Source organism: Mesocricetus auratus, unplaced genomic scaffold, assembly GCF_017639785.1.
Source record: "Mesocricetus auratus isolate SY011 unplaced genomic scaffold, BCM_Maur_2.0 Super-Scaffold_100010, whole genome shotgun sequence".
NCBI lineage: Eukaryota > Metazoa > Chordata > Mammalia > Rodentia > Cricetidae > Mesocricetus > Mesocricetus auratus.
Genome location: NW_024429194.1, coordinates 60,027,617 through 60,045,872, shown reverse-complemented (window position 1 = coordinate 60,045,872; position 18,256 = coordinate 60,027,617). Strand labels below are relative to the sequence as shown.

Sequence of the window (18,256 nt, the reverse complement as noted above, 5' to 3'; positions counted from 1 at the left end):
TTCTCCTTATACACATAGATAAGTGTGTTCCTCACCCTTCACTTAGAAAAATTCTCTTTGCAACAGAGACCATTACAGGAAACCACAACCAATCAGACTGAAGCATTGTTGAGTTGAGAGTCAACTTCTTCATCTACATCACAGCTCCTGCTCCTAAGGCTCAGTGATCACTGAAGAAGGGTTGGGTTTTCTAGGACTGTCAGAGGCTACAAGTACAAACTCTGTTAGAGCCATCCCCGATCTGATTACAGTAGATGGATACTTCAGGTACCCTCTCCACTATTGCTAGGAGCCTTAGCGGGGGCCATCCTTGTGAATCCCTGGGAGTTTCCCAGGCACCAGGTTTCTCCCTAACCCAAAATGGGCCCCATCAAGATGCCTCTTTCCTTACTCTCCTGCTCCGTCGCACCCCAACCCACCTCCCAGGACCAGCTCACCCAACCCAATTCCTCAGTTGCCACTCCCCATTACCCCCACCCCTGCCCCAGTTTACCCAGGAGAGCTCTCCTATTTCCCCTTCCCAGGTAAATCCACTCATCCCTCTTTGGGCCCTCTTTATTAGCTAGCTTCTCTGAAGCTGTGGATTGTAGGTTGTTTATTGTGTACTCTACTCCTAATATCCACTTATGAATGAGTAAACACCATGTTTGTCTTTCTGGGCCTGGATTACCTCACTCAGGATTATTTTTTTTTCTAGTTGCATCCATTTGCTTGCAAATTTCATGATATTATTGTTTTTTTATAGCTGAGTAATGATCCATTGTGTAAATGTACCACATTTTTCTTATCCATTCTTTATTTGAGGACCATCTAGGTTGTTTACAGGTTCTAGCTATTACAAATTATGCTGTTATGAATGTAGTTGAGCAAGTATCCTTGGTGGTTTAATTGACCATCCTTTGGGTATATGCCCAAGGTTGTTAGAGCTGGATCTTGAGGTCAATTGATTCCCATTTTTCTGAGAAACCACCATACTGATTTCAAAAGTTTGCATTCCCACTAGCAGTGGAGGAGTGTTCCCCTTACTCTATATCCTCTCCAAAATAAGTTGACATCAGTGTTTCTGATCTTAACCATTTTAATAGATGTAAGATGGTATCTCAGAGTCATTTTGATTTGCATTTCTCTGATGACTAAGGATATTGAACAAATCTTATACTGTATTTCAGCATTTGATATTCTTCTGCTGAGAATCTCTGTTTAGATTTGTAGCCCATTTTTTAATTATATTATTTAGTATTTTGATGTCTAGCTTCTTGAGTTCTTTATATATTTTGGATATCAGCCATCTGTAAGATGTGGAGTTATTGAAGATCTTTCCCCATTCTGTAGGCTCTTGTTTTGTCTTATTGACAGTGTCTTTCGCCTTACAAGAGCTTTTCAGTTTCAGTAGGTTCCATTTATTATGTGTCAATATCAGTTTCTGTACTAATGGTGTTACATTCAGGAAGTACTCTCCTGTGCCAATGCAATAAAGGCTAGTTCTCACTTTCTCGTTATCAGATTCAGTGTAACTGGATTTAAGTTGAGGTTTTCATCCACTTGGACTTGAGTTTTATGTGTGGAGATAGAAATGGATTTATTTGCATTCTTCTACATGTTGATATCCAGTTATGCTGGCACCATTTGTTGGAGATGCTTTACTTTTTCCATTGTAAAATTTGACTTCTTTGTCAAATATCAGGTGTTTCTAGGTGTGTGAATTAATGTCAGGGTCTTCAATCTGATGCCATTGACCCATGTGTCTGTTTTTCATGCCAATACTAAGCTTGTTTTATTACTATAGCTCTATAGTAGAGCTTGAAGTAAGGGATGGTGTTGCCTCCAGAAGTTCCTTTATTGTAAGGCTTGTTTTAGCTATCCTGGGATTTTTCTTTGTCCCTGCGAAACTGAATATTGTTCTTTTGAGGTCTGTGAAGAATTCTGTTGAGATTTTGGTGGGGATTGCATTGAATCTGTAGATTGCTTTTGGTAAGTTTGTCGTTTTTACTATGTTGGTCATACCTGTCCATAAACAGGGGCGATCTTTCCATTTTCTGATATCTTCTTCAATTTCTTTCTTCAAAGACTTAAAGTTCTTGTCATACAAGTCTTTCACTTGTTTGTCTAGAGTTACCCTAAGGCATTTTATATCATTTGTGGTGCTGTTTCTCTGATTTCCTTCTCAGCCTGTTCATCATTTGTGTATAGGAGGGCTACAAATTTTTTGAGCTAATCTTGTATCCTGCCACATTACTGAAGGTGTTTATCAGTTGTAGGAGTTCCCTGATAGAATTTTTGGGGTCATTTATGTATACAATCATATCATCTGCAAGTAGAGAAAGTTTAACTTCTTCCTTTCTAGTTTGTTTTCCCTTGATCTCCCTTTTTGTCATATTGCTATATCTAGAACTTCAAGTACTACATTGCATAGATAGAAAAAGAGTGGACAGACTTGTCTTGTTCCTAATTTTAGTGGAATCACTTTGACTTTTTCTCCATTTAATTTGATGTTGGCTGTCAGCTTGCTGTATATTGCTTTTATCATGTTTAGGTATGTTCCTTGTATCCCTGATCTCTCTCCAAGACCTTTATCATGAAGGGGTGTTGGGTTTTGTCAAAGGCTTTTTCAGCATCTAATTACATGATCTTTTTTTCTTTCAGTTTGTTTATATGGTGGACTACATGGAAAGATTTTCATATGTTGAATCATCTCTGAATCTCTGGAATGAAGCCTGCTTGATCATGGTGGATGATTTTTTATGTATTCTTGAAGGGAGACTGATGTGTAATTCTATTTCTTAGTTGTATCTTTGTGTGGTTTGGACATAAGGGTAACTGTAGCTTCGTAAAAAGAGTTTGGTAATGTTCCTTCTGTTTCTATTGTGTGAAACAATTTGAGGAGTATTGATATTAGTTCTTCTGTAAAATCCTAGTAGAATTCTATGCTGAAACCAACTGGTCCATGGTTTGTTTGGTTTTTTTGTATTTTTTTTGTTTTTTTGGTTTGAAAAATTTAATGGCTGCTTCTATTTCCTTGGGGGTGATATATTAATTTAAATTGTTTATCTGGTCTTGATTTAGTTTTGGTATATGGTAGCTATCCAGAAAGTTGTTCATTTCTTTTAGATTTTCCAATTTTGTGGAGTACATGTCTTTGAAGTATGATCTAATGATTCTCTGTATTTCCTCAGGGTCTATTGTTATGTTCCCCCTTTCATTTCTGATTTTGTTAATTTGGATATTCTCTCTCTGTCTTTTGGTTAATTAGGATAAGGGTTTGTCTGTCTTGTTGATTTTCTCAAAGAACCAAATATTTGTTTCACTGATTATTTTTATTGTTCTCTTTGTTTCTTTTTGTTGATTACAACCTTGAGTTTGATTATTTCCTTTCATCTACTCCTCCTGGTTGAGTTTGCTTCTTTTTGCTCTAGAGCTTTCAGGTGTGCTGTTAAGACACTAGTCTGAAATTTCTCCAAATTTTCTATGTAGGCATTTTGTGTTATGAATTTTCCTCTTAGCACTGCTTTCATAGTGTCCCATAAGTTTGGGTACATTGCACATTTATTTTCACTGAAATCTAAGAAGTCTTTAATTTCTTCATTTCTTCCTTGGCCCAGTGGTAGATGAGTTCAGAGTTGTCTGGTTTCTGTGAGTTTGTAGACTTTCTGTAATTTGTGTTGTTGAATTCTAACTTTAAGCCATGGTGATCTGGTAAGATACAGGGAATTATTCCAATTTTTTGTATCTGCTGAGATTTGCTTTGTAACCAAGTATGTGGTCAATTTTAGAGAATTTTCTGTGAAGTGCTAAGAAGAATGTATATTATTTAGTGCTTGGATGAAAGGTTCTGTAGATACCTGTTAATCCATTAGAGTAATAACATCTGTTATTTCTCTTCTCTGTTGATTTTCTATCTGGCAGACCTGTCCATTGGTAAGAGTGGGATGTTTAGGTCTCCCAGTACTAATGTATGAGGTTTGGTGTACAATTCAAGTTTTAGTAATGTTTCTTTTGCAAATGTGAGTGTCCTTGTATTTGAGGCATAAATGTTCAGAATTTAGATTTCATCTTGATGGATTTTTCCTGTAATTAATAGGAAATCTCCTCCATCTCTTTTGATTAACTTTAGTTTGAAGTCTATTTTATTAGATATTAGTATAACTATACCAGCTTTTTTCAGGTCCTTTACTCTGAGGTAATTCCTGTCTTTGAAGTTGAGGTGTGTTTCTTATATGAAGCAGAAAGTTGACTCCTGTTTTCATATCGATCTTACCTGGTTACCAAAGATGGCCTGCTGGGATGTAAATGGAGCTATCATATAACAGAGGCACTTCCCCTCCCCCAGACACCATCAGTGTCTAATAAAATGACAAGTGCCTAGTATGGATTACCTCTTTTCAAATTGTTAGTCTGCTGAGTCCTATTGATGACCCCATCAAGCATTTCAGGCTGTTGACATTGTTATTTATCACCCCTCAGAACTTGACTGTAAGGCCCTATTGCTGAAGACAACACATACAGAGTCACAGGATATAGAGAAATAAGCTGGTGCTAAACTGCAAGTTTCATCCCTACTGGCTCACTTTCATAGTACCAGAAGATTCTATGCATGCTACTAGGAGAGAACAAGCTGTCAACAGTTATGCCCAGCTATGAACCTTGCCAGGTATAACAACATCTGACCTGGCAAGATATGCTTATTGGTGCAATAGTGGCATGAATGCTATAGGAGGAGCCAGCCACTTTCTGGAGTGGATTTAAAGCCTACTCTACAAGACTGAACATATGCCTGGTACTATTAACTCGGCCAAACCCACAAGATTGTTAAGTCATAAGCCCCAGGAGAGAAGCTAATATAATTATTCTGACAAGTGTACCTAGTATTAAACTGCTCCTAAGTCAGTACCTTTGTATCTATAGATTAGTGCATCTGTCAACCCTCATCAGTGTAACCTCTCTTTGTTGTAGAAAGTGACTAATACAGAGATTCAGAACTGTCAAACACGGAAAGATTAAGAGATTGTGGAATACTAAGCCATAAATGGTAAATCTGTATGCTACCCCTTTCCCTTCAGAGATCATCAAGGAAGAGGGAGCAAGAATTATTTTAAGAGCCAGAAGAAGGGGATGTCTGAAGTTAAACAGACATCCTGAACCTGATGGAGCCACGACACACTATCAGTCATGTAACTCACAGCTGCTGTAACTGCAAGCCAAAAAACAGTCTCTGCACGCACAGATAGAGGCTCGTGAAGCCCCATCCTGATCTCAGAGTTATTGGCAATCGATGGTCCTGGGGGAGGGAGAGTAAGTTTTCTTTGGGGGTGATGCTTCTGAAAGGTTACTCTTGCTTAGTTGGACGTTTATGCATCTATCTATGCTCATACAGATAGCACAGAGTGGAGTCAGTGGGTTTAAAAGTGAGAGAACACATGAAGTTAGGATTTAAGAGTGGTGGGTGAAGGAACTGTAGAGGAGGGAACTGTTGATGTGTGTATTTGACCAAGACGCAATATATATATATGGAAGCTCCCACACTAACAGGTTTCTGTGTGGCATTTTCAAAAGGCTTTAGTGTTAAAGCCTCCCTACATGCCCCCTGTGCCTCCCTTCCCACTCCCACCTCTTTTAGCCTTTTCTGCCCTAGCATTTCCTTTCTTCCTTCGTGCCACCAGCATTCCTTTCATCTTTCCTTGAATTCTACTCTACACATGGTGCCTACACTAGTTTCCTGATTTCTGTGGATACTCCGGTTTAAACACACACACATCTGAACAGTCAAAGCTATCAGTCACATTAAGAAAGAACATGTGGCATTTGTTTTTCTGTGTCTGGGTCAACTCAGAATAATTGTTTCCAGAAACATCCATTCATTTGAAAATTCCATAATTTCATTTTTCTTTACAGCAGAATAATGTTCCATTATATAAATATACTATATTTATATTATCCCATCATCAGCTAATAAACAAGAAGCTGTTTCCACTTTGGGCTACTATGTAGTGAAATATGGAGTCCTTTGGGAATATGCCCAGGAAAGGTAGAGCTGGTTCATATGAGAGATCTATTTTTAGCATTTTGGGAGGCATTTACACCTATTACATTATTACTGCACCAGTATGCACTTCTGCCAACAATGAATATGTGTTCCTCTTTTCTCACAACCGGGTCAACATTTATTCTTACTGATTAGCTCTTAGTTATCATCAGTACACTCACTTGAGACTATTTTTTTAAAAAATAATCCCATTATATTCCAAAATGGAATTATTTTATGTATAAAGGTAAAAAAGGAACAGCCTTGGAAGAGTTGAAACAATGGTTTAATTGAATTAATTTCTCATTAATTTTGATATTTTCTATAAGAAGGACTAAAACTTCTTGATTAGCTTGTGATCAGCTTTCTCCTATGCAGAAAATATGTATTATCTTAAATATGTCATTTTCTCCAAGATACTTGTTTTTAGATATACTTCAGAACGAGATAGAATAATGCTTTTACTTGGTCAAGAACTTTATCAAGCCCATAATTTTTAATTCACAGGATGATATGAGATTCATGTTTCATCTCCATTACTATAAGGAAGAGTGGTTCCCAAAAGAGAAATTTTTAGTATGCACTGATAGGAGAAGGTGATTTTTGTAGGGCCAATTATGTGAAAATAACCTGGGAAACATTTACCCTTTTAGCATAAAACAATAACTTCTTCAACAGTAAGGAAAAGCACTATTGTTTAAAAACAGGTGCCTGTTGCCCTCTGAGAAGATCCAGCTTCTTAGAGAACAGATGTTTTCCATCTGTTTGACTTCACTGTGAAAGTCGGCATCTCTAAGAGGATGTGTCCATTTCAAATGCATTCAGGAACTCACCTTTGCACTCACAAAACCCACACCTTGTTATTCCTTAAACAAAGATCAAGATATCTTTCAAATAGTGTGGTGTGCTGACATACAAGTCTAACTCCATATAAAATCACATCCACAAAAAACAAAACCCTTCCTGTCACTAACTGTAAAGGAAATCATTACTTTATTCCAAAAGCTGAAGTTGAGATGACTCCTCAAAATATGTTTCTCTGTTATTTCTCCATGCCATTTGATAAACCAAAAGAGACATTTTCTCTAAATGAATACCACTGCAATTTTAAATGGCTGGAATATAAACATGGTATCTTGTGTTGTTGATTTGCATCACTTTTTAATAATGCTTTGTCAAAATGTCCCCCTCCCTTAATGTCAAATTTGGCAGATTCAACCTTCTCTAGTTAATTTCTTTACTAAAATTCATATAAATGTAAAATTTTAATTGTAAACTCAGTCTAAACCAAAGCATAAGGACAGATCTAGATTGCTAGAGAAGGTCGGAAAGCGGAGCATTATGAGGCTAACCATATACTTCTTCTGATTGCACATTTTCTCTTCAAGGCCTATCTCCTTCAGTGTGTGTTTGGTAGTGGTAAGAGAGAGAAGTGAGAGGGGGGGGGAAGGAAGAAGGAGGGAAGAAGAAAGAGATAGAGAGGGGGAAAGCGAGGGGGAGAAGGGCTCCTAAATTGCTATTATTGTGGAAGCCTGCTCCAATGAGTCATATGGGTTACCTGGGTCTCCCTTTTTTAGCTTTTCATTCAATTCAGTCCTACAAAATTAGTTACCACTGTGCTTTTTACATCTTTTATGTATTTGCACACTTTGTTATCAATTTACGAATTCATTTTTGTTTTATCAATATTTTTGAAAAACTAGAGATCTTTGTGGATATTTCAATCCTTGTAATAAAGAGCAAAAGCATGTGTTTTGATCCTATTAAAATTAATACTGTTTATATGATATGCCTTTGTGCAAAAACTTCCTCCATGGTAAGTGTTTAATACTGTACTAGATTAAATGAGGCACGCACACACACACACACACACATTCACATATACACACTTAGAAATATCTCTTCTGGAATCATTTTTTCTTCATTTTTATTTAATTTTTTACCCATGTCACTCTCAGTTCCCTTTCCTCACCCACCCCCAATCCTCCCAACCCCTCACCCCCACCCTATCCCCCCTCCACTCCTCAGGAAGGGCAAGGGCTTCCATGAGTGATTTTCAGAGTCTGTCACATCATCCTGGGAAGGGCCCGGATTCTTCCCCATGTGCCCAGACTAAGAGAGCATCCCTCCACGTGGTATGGGTTCCCAGAGTCCCTCTGTATGCCAGGAATAAATACTGCTCTACTCTCCAAGGTCCCACAGATTGTCAAGGCCTCCCCTCTGTCACCCAGTTTCCGTGGGAGGGATGTCTGGATCAGTCCCATGCTGGCCCCTCAGTCATCAGTCTGGGATTCATGTGTTCCCCCTTGTTTAGGTCAGCTGCCTCTGTGGGTTTCACCAGCCTGATCTTGATTCCTTTGGTCATCACTACTCTTTGCAACTGGGCTCCAGGAGTTCAATTCGGTTCACAGCTGTGGGTGTCTGCCTCTGCCTCCATCAGCCTTAACATCGTATTTCGATTGAAAGAGAACGTTCCCCATCAATTGCTAGCAGTACAAGATTTCAGACCGGTGGGATGGTCCAGAATTGTGGGAGTGCTTCAAGCCCCTTTCTTCACGGTCAAGTGAGTTAAAAAGACCCATAAAGGAAGAACTGATTAGAATCCTGATTTTCGTCTGTTTGAAGAGAAGACAAGAGCAGAAGAGGTTACAGTCTTACATTACTCAACTTTCTTGCTCCAATATATCAAAACTTGATGATCCAAGATCACGAGGAACAGCTGGGAAAGAATCAGAGTAAACTCTGTACCTTGTAGCCAGTAAACCCTGCCAATGTGAGATTAGAGAGCTCCCTCTGAGCAAGAAAACAGCTTTGGAAAGTTCTCTACTTTTGTGACTCACAGATATTCCCAAGGGTTCCTGTTTCCATCTTGCAGTCAACAGAGCTTGGAGGAAGACGTGCAGTTCTGCTCAACTGTTGTTCTTAAGCAACTTGGCTGAAAGATATGTTTAAACATTTGTTGGAAAGATGATATATTTGAGTGCTTTAATTTTTTAAACAAAACTCTAGATTTTAAGTTCGTTTAACTCCTGATTCAACATGGACTAAAATAGGAGCTGAAGAACAAATACTATTTTATATAACATCTATTATGAGCTTAACTATTTTCCCATTTTAAAACTCCTAAACTAAGGGGTATTTATTCTAAGCATAACCCTGCCCCCCTCCACGCACATATCATTTCAAATTACCTCCAGACCCTGAGCGTTGTATCCAACAGTTCTGGCTCAGGAATTGACCACCCAGTTCAGGATCTCACCTTGGCTTCTACTTTGACCATCCATGCCAAGTCACCTCCCATTCCACCAGGATTTGATTTCTGGCTAGTGTCCACCTTTGTCTAACCCAAGGTCTCTAAGTATTCCATAACATTTTTCATCTACATTTTCTCCTCACATTACTAGTTTCTTACTCCACTATACATGCAGACTGATAATTTTCACCCTCATGATCTCCTTTCTGTTCTAAGTGAGCTCCCTTATCCTTTCTTTTCTTTCCAAAGTCCTAATTAATAAACACTAGACCTTAACAGTTGTCATGATCTGACTATATTCACTTTGCTTTTCTAGTAATAAACATAAATATATAAAAATAGCAGAAAACATTATTAATGTTATTTTAGTTCTAATAGATGTCACTCCTTCATTTAATGGGCATGTAATAGAAGAAAGCCTGATCTCTCTCCCAACATCTTATGTTACTCATGCCTGCCCTGTTCCTTCTCCCAGTTCTCCATTTGTCTGAATCTTGGCAATCCCCTCACACACACTTTCTCTGGAATGACAGCTTTTTGCCCAGGTTCCACACCCATCCCTCCCTCGGTTCTGAAGATTACACTCTGTACAGATGGAACAAACGGGGGTCAGCCCAGACACTTGTTTAGTTTAACTAACACAGCATTTTGAATTGCTTTTCTCTCCTAACGGTTGCCAGTGTGTGAAAATTAAAAAAAAAATAAGATTGAATGAGAAAGTCCCATCTCTGACTGGTGATCAGATTATGCAGTACCAGCTCTGTATCTGTTCTCAGCAACACCCAGAGCTGTGAAATGTCAGGAAAGTAGGGATGACCTGGGAGCTGGGAGGCCTTAACTGAGCCACTTTCCCAACACACCTCAGTAGAATTTAGAGTCTGCAATGCTGACTATAGAGAAAAGAACAGTATAGGATGCTCACAAAGACACAGAAGAATCCTGAGAGGTTCAGTTTCACTCATGTACTGGAGGGAATTTAACATGCTAATTCACTGTCTGTGTACTTCCTCTTGAAAAATGATCTCAGGTGTGTCTTTAATTAAGCGCACATGCACGCGCGCACACACACACACACACACACACACACACACACACACTTTTGCTTTCTCAAATCTCCATTTAAACCTTTTCCCTCATGCAACCAATCAGACAGCAGTGTCTATTTGCTTGATTCATTCTCTTCCTTTTCTCACACTTTCCAACTTCCTCCATTATTTTTTAATTTAAGATACAAAAACTGGGGAGAACTGGAAGACTGTAAACTGTGATCCACATTAACATTCAGTACAAAGGGGTTTTCAAACCCGTCTGAGTAATTTTGATAAATAGGATTTCTAGTTCTAATAGTAAAAATATTTTTATAATATCCAGTATCAGATAATGCTAAAGTGAGGTGGATGTATATGTGTGATTTCCATAGTGATTCTTTTATGTAATAACCCAAGAAAATATAACACGATAGATAAATGACAACTAGTAAGGAAAATGTTAGACTTATCCACAAGAATTTGCCTCAGTTCCTTGAGGGAGAAGCATGAGGTAACTAGGCGTACCCTTGCCTATGCCACTGATGTACTGGTGATGTTGGGCAGTTCTTGAAGCTTGACAAGTCCTCTGCTCCTTCATCTAAAAATAGCATGTACATGAGCTTATACAGACACATGATCAGCCTTGAAAACATGCATACTAATATACAATCTTAGCAAGCTGTATTTATGTATACAGGGATATATATATATATATATATATATATATATATATCCCTGAATACATATGTACATGTAACAACAATTAATGGGGCAGGGGGAAGGCCATGGATTTAAAAGAAAGCAGGGAGTGGTATGTGGTAGGATTTTGGAGGAGGAAAGGGAAAGGGGAAATGATGTCATATTTTAATTGAAAAGAAATAAAATAAAAGCAGAAAGAAAGAAGAAAGGAAGAAAGAAAGGTGATGTTTATACACCGATCCAGACCATTACATTAAATGACTACATATTAATGAGTGTTAGTAAATGGACATGAGAAAATGAATAAATACTGTATATAAAGAAGTACTTGATTTCAGTAGAAAAAGAACATATTGAAAGAAGATGACTAATTCAAAGAAACCCTGGATTGGTTACTTTATTTATGTTGTTTCTTGCCGATTGCTAAAATAACTACAAGCAAGTTCATGAACAACCAAAGGCATTGGATTGAATTTTCCAAGATTAAACAACGCAACACTGAGCAAACCTCTTCCTCCCTCTGGTCTTGGTTTGTTTACTGCACAAAGGAGTACAGGGATCAGTGACAGAGCATAGGCTTTTCAAATCCCATTGTGAATCTGAAGGGCTTGAGTTCAAATCCCCGCAACACCCACATAAAAGCTGATTCTAGCAATGTACACTCATAACCCAGTACTGGAGAGGCAGTAAGCTCTGGGTTCCATTGGTGATTAAGGAAGATACCAGCACACAGACATGCACATACCCAGTGATACGCACACATATAATACATACAACACTCACATACACATGCGCACACAAAGATACATGCACATTCACATATATGCCACACACACATACATACAAGCATATATATAATACACACACATACCACAAGAATTTTGTATTTTTATAAGGACAAGTTATTTTCAATATTTATACAGAGGTTTGTTTTGGTCCTATTTGGAGGTACATATACATTTTACAAGTAAAGCATGCAACAAGTAGTCACATATGCTAGAGGCCAAATCAGAGAAACATTTAAAATATTAATAAAAAACAAGATGTGATAAGTTTTCTACTCTTTTACTGTCTTTAACATTAAAAATATAATGCATTGAATCAAGTCAGTTAACAGAAAGAAGAATAACACTGTTTTCAACATGGACATTTTATTGGAGAAGACTGAGTTCATGGATATCAGAGGCCCTGAGCACAGAGTTAACTCGGAACTCAGTCACAAACCTGAGACCCAGGGAAGAAAGGGGAAGGGTAAAGACAAACAGACCCTAGGAGATAGCAGGAGATGTCCTGGCTGTGGTTGTGGAAGGAAAGGTTTTGGGCTGGCTGCAGCTGGTTACTTGGGAGGACATTATGAGACTGCTTCTAGAAGTGCCAACAGGCTATGGCCACAAACACTACAGACTGGAAAATGTCTGCTCCCAATCTCACTCCACAATATCAAGTCCTACTCCATGCCTTCAGAAAACTGTGGTGTGTGTCTGAGGGACATGACTTCTAAGGCCATTGTCCTGGAATTCCAGAGAAGAGCTGAAGAAAGAGTACGTGAAGTTGACAGACAATACAGATAAACAGCTCAGTAAAACTGTATGTATAAAAACTACCACTGAGGATCATCTCTTCCAGAATGGGTCATAGTGGGTTTATATATGAGAAAATGAGCGCATGTGAGAGAAAAGAGGGAACGCTGGTCCATTCTTAATAAACAACAAGCACCAAGATAGAAGGAAGGAAGACCACTTGGATTTAATGGAAAATATCTCTGCTAAAAATGGAGGCTAGGCATCAGACATCTATAACCCCAACACTCACAAGGCTGAGCCTAGAGGCTCTTAAATTCCAGGCCAGCCTGGACTAGAGAGTGAAACTCAGTCTTGAAATAAACAAGGGCATAGGGTACAAGTCAGTGGTAGAATGTTTGCCTAGCTTACAAAAGGTTCTGAATTTGATCCCCAGCACATAGGGGTAAAAGTGAAAAAATAGCAGTATAATGAAGCAAGGTTAAAGCATGACTCTCAAATTAGTCCTGTGAGCCATTATTAAATGCCCCATAAAACCATGTTGCCTCAAATATAAGTTTGCCTGGCTCAGACTCATGAATAATACCAGTGAGGAAGTGCCCCAAAGTTAAGACGGACCAACAGTGACATCTGCCGCCAGGGACTTATTTTGAAAGTGGGCCTTCTCAACACTTACAAGTTGAGTCCTGCCAAACCACTGGGCTTGGGCTGTGATGAGTCAGCACTCCCAGACTCCTGTTTTCATTTATGCTATTAGAGATTTTTCCAAGGCGAACACAGAACATGGGAAAATAAGAGAATGTTTGGTAACTAAAACAAACAAAAACAGTGGAGGCTGAGACCTAAGTGATGAGAAAAAGACCCCACTTTGTCTCTTCTCATCCTGTTTCCCTTTAGCTAAGTAAGTTCAAATTAATTCTGTAGTTGTTAGCAAGCGTGAACATGCTTTCAGTGAACAGGATCAATTTAACCATTGCCAGCCCCAGTGCATTCCAACAAAATAGCCAGGCCAGAAAGGAAAAAAAGTCCAGGGATCAAAGGAGATTATGCATAAAATTTTAGAGTAACCCTTGCTTAGGAAACCACTTCCTAATTAGCTAACTGTTTACCTTGATTATACTCCCTCAACATCTGCTGACCCTCTGGCATTTTCTTTTACTTTTCTGAAAGCCAGTTGAACATAAGGTTTGAATCAAGCACCATGTTTAAAATAATCATAATAACTGCCAGTATAAAAGGTTCAATATGATTCAATTCTGTAAACCAGAAAATATGAAAGAAAAAAGAGTTAATTTATTTGTTTTTTTAAATAACCAATGATAATGAGTGCAATTATTGTGGAAGAAGTCGAGTATGAATGACATTTCAGTTGAAGAACTCCTGAGTTTGAACTTCCATTCCAGGATCGCTGTCATACAATGTGGCATCTTGAGCAAATTACACTTCTCTGGGCTTCATTTTTCTGTGCTGTAAAATGAGAAGATTGTGCTATATGTGGGATGGCAGATGGACTAACTGCAACTCTTTTCCTTCTTGAATTTGGCAATGACTGCTTATGAGTTAGTCACGTAGCTGCATGCAGTCTCCATGGAAAGACTTACTAGCAGATCTACCGTGGATGATGGAAAAATGGAGAGTCCATGTGCTCCTCACAGATGTTCTGATCTACTGTGAGCAATGGATGTGTGGAAAGTCCATGTGCTCCTCACAGATGTTCTGATCTTCTGTGGACAATGGAAGCATGGACTGTCCATGTGCTCCTCACAGATGTTCTGATCTTCTGTGGACAACAGAAACATGAACTGTCCATGTACACCTTACAGATGTTCTGATCTTCTGTGGACAACGGAAGCATGGACTGTCCATGTGCTCCTCACAGATGTTCTGATCTTCTGTGGACAATGGAAGCATGGACTGTCCATGTGCTCCTCACAGATGTTCTGATCTTCTGTGGACAACGGAAGTGAAGAGTCTCCATGTGCTCCTCACAGATGTTCTGATCTTCTGTGGACAATGGAAGCATGGACTGTCCATGTGCTCATCACAGATGTTCTGATCTTCTGTGGACAACAGAAACATGAACTGTCCATGTACACCTTACAGATGTTCTGATCTTCTGTGGACAACGGAAGCATGGACTGTCCATGTGCTCCTCACAGATGTTCTGATCTTCTGTGGACAACGGAAGTGAAGAGTCTCCATGTGCTCCTCACAGATGTTCTGATCTTCTGTGGACAATGGAAGCATGGACTGTCCATGTGCTCCTCACAGATGTTCTGATCTTCTGTGGACAATGGAAGTGAAGAGTCTCCATGTTCACTTCACAAATGTTCTGGCCTCAGGCAAGAAGAGCTTGCTCGTCTTTTGGAACTGTAGATAGCATTATCCATTGTCCATTTAGTGCATGCCATGATTTCCCTCTATAAGGTGCTCAACAAATGCATTTCTCATATTCACAGAATTTTAAAAACAATGAAAACAAGCCTCAGAAAATATAAGGAATTTCCTAGAGTCAGAAAACAGAAACTTAATAAGTAACATAATATCCTACCATTCTGTCATAAATTATCTTAACCTCTCATTTTTGGGTCGTAACCCTAACCCTCCTGAAACAGTTATAAATCATAGCATTGCTGTGCCTTGTCTGTCAGTATTTAATACACGCATATGCCTACACAAAGAAAGCATGCTGTTTTGACACGAAATTCAGCTAGGGTATACAAACAGGAAGGGGCAGTGCAGAAGCCCTAGTGCAAAAATATTTGAGAAAATGCTTTTTTCCCCTTACATCCTGATGGAAGTTTTCTCCTCCTCCTCTCCTCCTATTCCCTCCTGCACCTCCTCTCCACCATCTCCCCAATCCACTCCTCTATTTCTGTTTAGAAAGGGCAGAGCCTCTTGTAGGTATCAACAAAACATGGTATATCAAGTTGTTTTTAACAGACTAAAAGGATTGCACTTTAAAGATTAAAAGTGATAAATGATAAAAGATGACACAAAAAATCATATTGAAGTCAAAAATAGAATTTTTATTAATTATATATAGAAAGATGGTAATTCCAAAGTTGGAAAGATCACATTCACAGGACACTGTGTTGCACCAATTGGATGTCTGGCTACAAAACTGTGAGTTGTTCTCAATATAAGTGAAGATTTAATAAATACTAGCTGATGGTGCTCACTTGTAAACAATGTGAACAATGAAGTCATAGCAAGAAGAATATTTCTGAGGCCTCTTTAATATGAGGCATTGCTTTAGGCCATAGTATACATGTTGAAACAAAAGCAAACACTCTAACTCTTCCCATCAGATAGAAAAATCAGTAGCAGCCTTTAAAAGTGGCCAGTTACTGCAGGTTTGCGCTGTTTTCAGTGATAGATAATCACCTTTGGAAAATTATCCAGCAAGGCAGCTTCATGAAGAAGGAGGAGGGGGAGGAGAAGGAGCAAGAAAAGATACAAGAATGGAATCATAGAAGAAAAATGAGTAGCAGTTAAAAATAATATTGGTATTTCATATCAAAATCCTGTGTTGGGCCAGGTGTGGTGGTGCACACCTTTGATTCCAGCACTCAGGAGGAAGAGGCAGGCAGATCTCTATGAGTTCGAGGCCAGCCTGGTCTACAGAGTGAGTTCCAGGACACCCAAAGATACAGAGAGAAACCCTGTCTTGAAAAGAAATTTCCATGTGGTCTTATAATTATCTAGTTGATTCATCTGTGTTGTAAGCATCTGTTCTTCATTTATGAATAAATTCTCCAATTACTCATCACAAGGAACACATTGACAAATCAGTCTAACTTTAAGAAGCTGGTAACTGGAACTAGAGAGAAGGCCCAGCAATTAGAAGGACTTGCTTTTCTAGGAGGAGACCCAGGTTCAGTATCAGACACCTACATAGCTTCTAGAAGCTGTCTGTAACTTTGGTTTCACAGGCTCCTATTACCTCCTCTAGCCTCTGTGGGCATTAGATGCATATGTGGTACACAAACATACATTCAGGCAACAATGCATACACATAAAATAAAAATAAATAATTTTAAATGAATATTTGTTTGACTATAGGCGTACACATAAATTAAAATAGAAAATCACAAAGTACTTGCACACCATGAGCAAGAACAGACATTTCTTTCATCTCATGGAATCTGGAATATCAAATCATAAAGGCACAGAAGCACAAGAAGACATTGGAGATCAGTATGTTTCTACAGACACCAATAGTTTATATGCTATTTACATGATACTAAAATAGTAAAAAAAAATAGCAAACTTGACATTGTAGACCCTCTAAAAAGAGAACAGTCAGCAATTACTGGAAGTGTTTATATAGCTTATGTAAAGCAAAGTCCTAAATTATATTTCATACCTACTGTTACGCAAAAGTATCATTCCAAGGTGTGAATGTCCACCATGATGTCGTGCACTGAATCTGAAAAAGAAAGTTCTACAGAGTGCTGTTGAACATGCACTCCATGACTAATTCTGTTTGTAGAGTGAACTGAGCTGTGCCTGTGGTCAGACTCAACCAGCCAAGAGAATGTTTCCAGGGTACAATTGTTCTAGCCCCAAGGCACTTTACAACATGTCCCCATTGCCTTTTGATACTCTGTGGCCAGGAGACGGCTGAGAAAATATTATTCACTAGAATTAGACTGGACTAGTCAACTGCCTGGTTGTTACATCTCATGTTCACTCAAGCCATGCTTGCAACTGAGCTTACCAGATGTTTCTAATTTCTCTACATTATGAACTACTAGTTGAACTTTTTTCATGTCTTTGAAATATTTTAAACATTTTTATTAAAAATATTTCTGGGATGTCTCAGGAAACATACATAATAAAGTCCCAGGTAGTATCATAATAAAAGTACAGGCTCTCCTGAGATGCCACAGGCCTGTCCTACACACAGCCTCTCACATTCTTTTGATAAGATTCTAACTCTAGAAGTATCACTCCAATTTAAGTCTCATCAAGCTAACAAATTTTAAAAACACTAAAATTCGGAAGCTAGGGAAAGGAGAGGGAGCTGGGATTGACATGTGACCAATGTAGACACCTTTCAAACAATCACTATGTTCTAGAAAATTATCTAAATATTTTGCAAATGCTTAAAAAATACAAGGTTAGCAAGGAACAAGTCCTTACTAATAAAGAATACCAGTAAATTTTATATTGTGTTTAACAGACATATTACATGGACTGTAACACAATTATACCCATAATAATAATTAAATGAAAAAAGTGAGAAAAAGATCCACATGAATGTGCACATGTAAATATATACAAATACCTATATATACTACATAATTTTATAGCTGTGGATCTTAGTTTGTTGTCATGGACAAGAATTCTTAATTTAAATATAAATAACTTTGGGGGAATAGAGTAAAATGAAAGTAAACCGAACATGAGCGTTTGAGAAATCTACACACAGGAATTAACAGAAAGGATGTAGGGAATAAAGACGAGAAGAGAAAGCAAATCTCCCTGGGGAATCCCTACTTCCCAAAGACCACGTGAACCAGGCTCTTTCTCTCCTCTGAACAACTTTCAACAGTGCCACAGGCACCTGACTCCATTCAGATTTTTTTGCAACTTCTCAGGAGGGGACTACAGTGTCCCCTCTTCCATGAATTGTCTTGTCCTGCTGTCTAGCATGGTCTCTGTCAGCCCCCTCAACTCTGGCAGCCCAGCAACTTCCCCCCCCCCCCGAATTCTCTTTAAGGTTTTGGCC

The 18,256-nt window shown here is 38.6% G+C and overlaps 1 long non-coding RNA gene across 1 annotated transcript; it reads right to left on the bottom strand.

Moving 5' to 3' along the window:
- Positions 1-8,112: 8,112 nt before the first annotated feature.
- On the bottom strand, positions 8,113-17,042 carry LOC121142841. Its single transcript, XR_005879951.1, has 3 exons — positions 16,889-17,042; positions 8,860-8,954; positions 8,113-8,634 (listed from the first exon to the last, which is right to left on the bottom strand). It is a non-coding gene; the product is annotated as an uncharacterized LOC121142841 (long non-coding RNA).
- Positions 17,043-18,256: the final 1,214 nt, after the last annotated feature.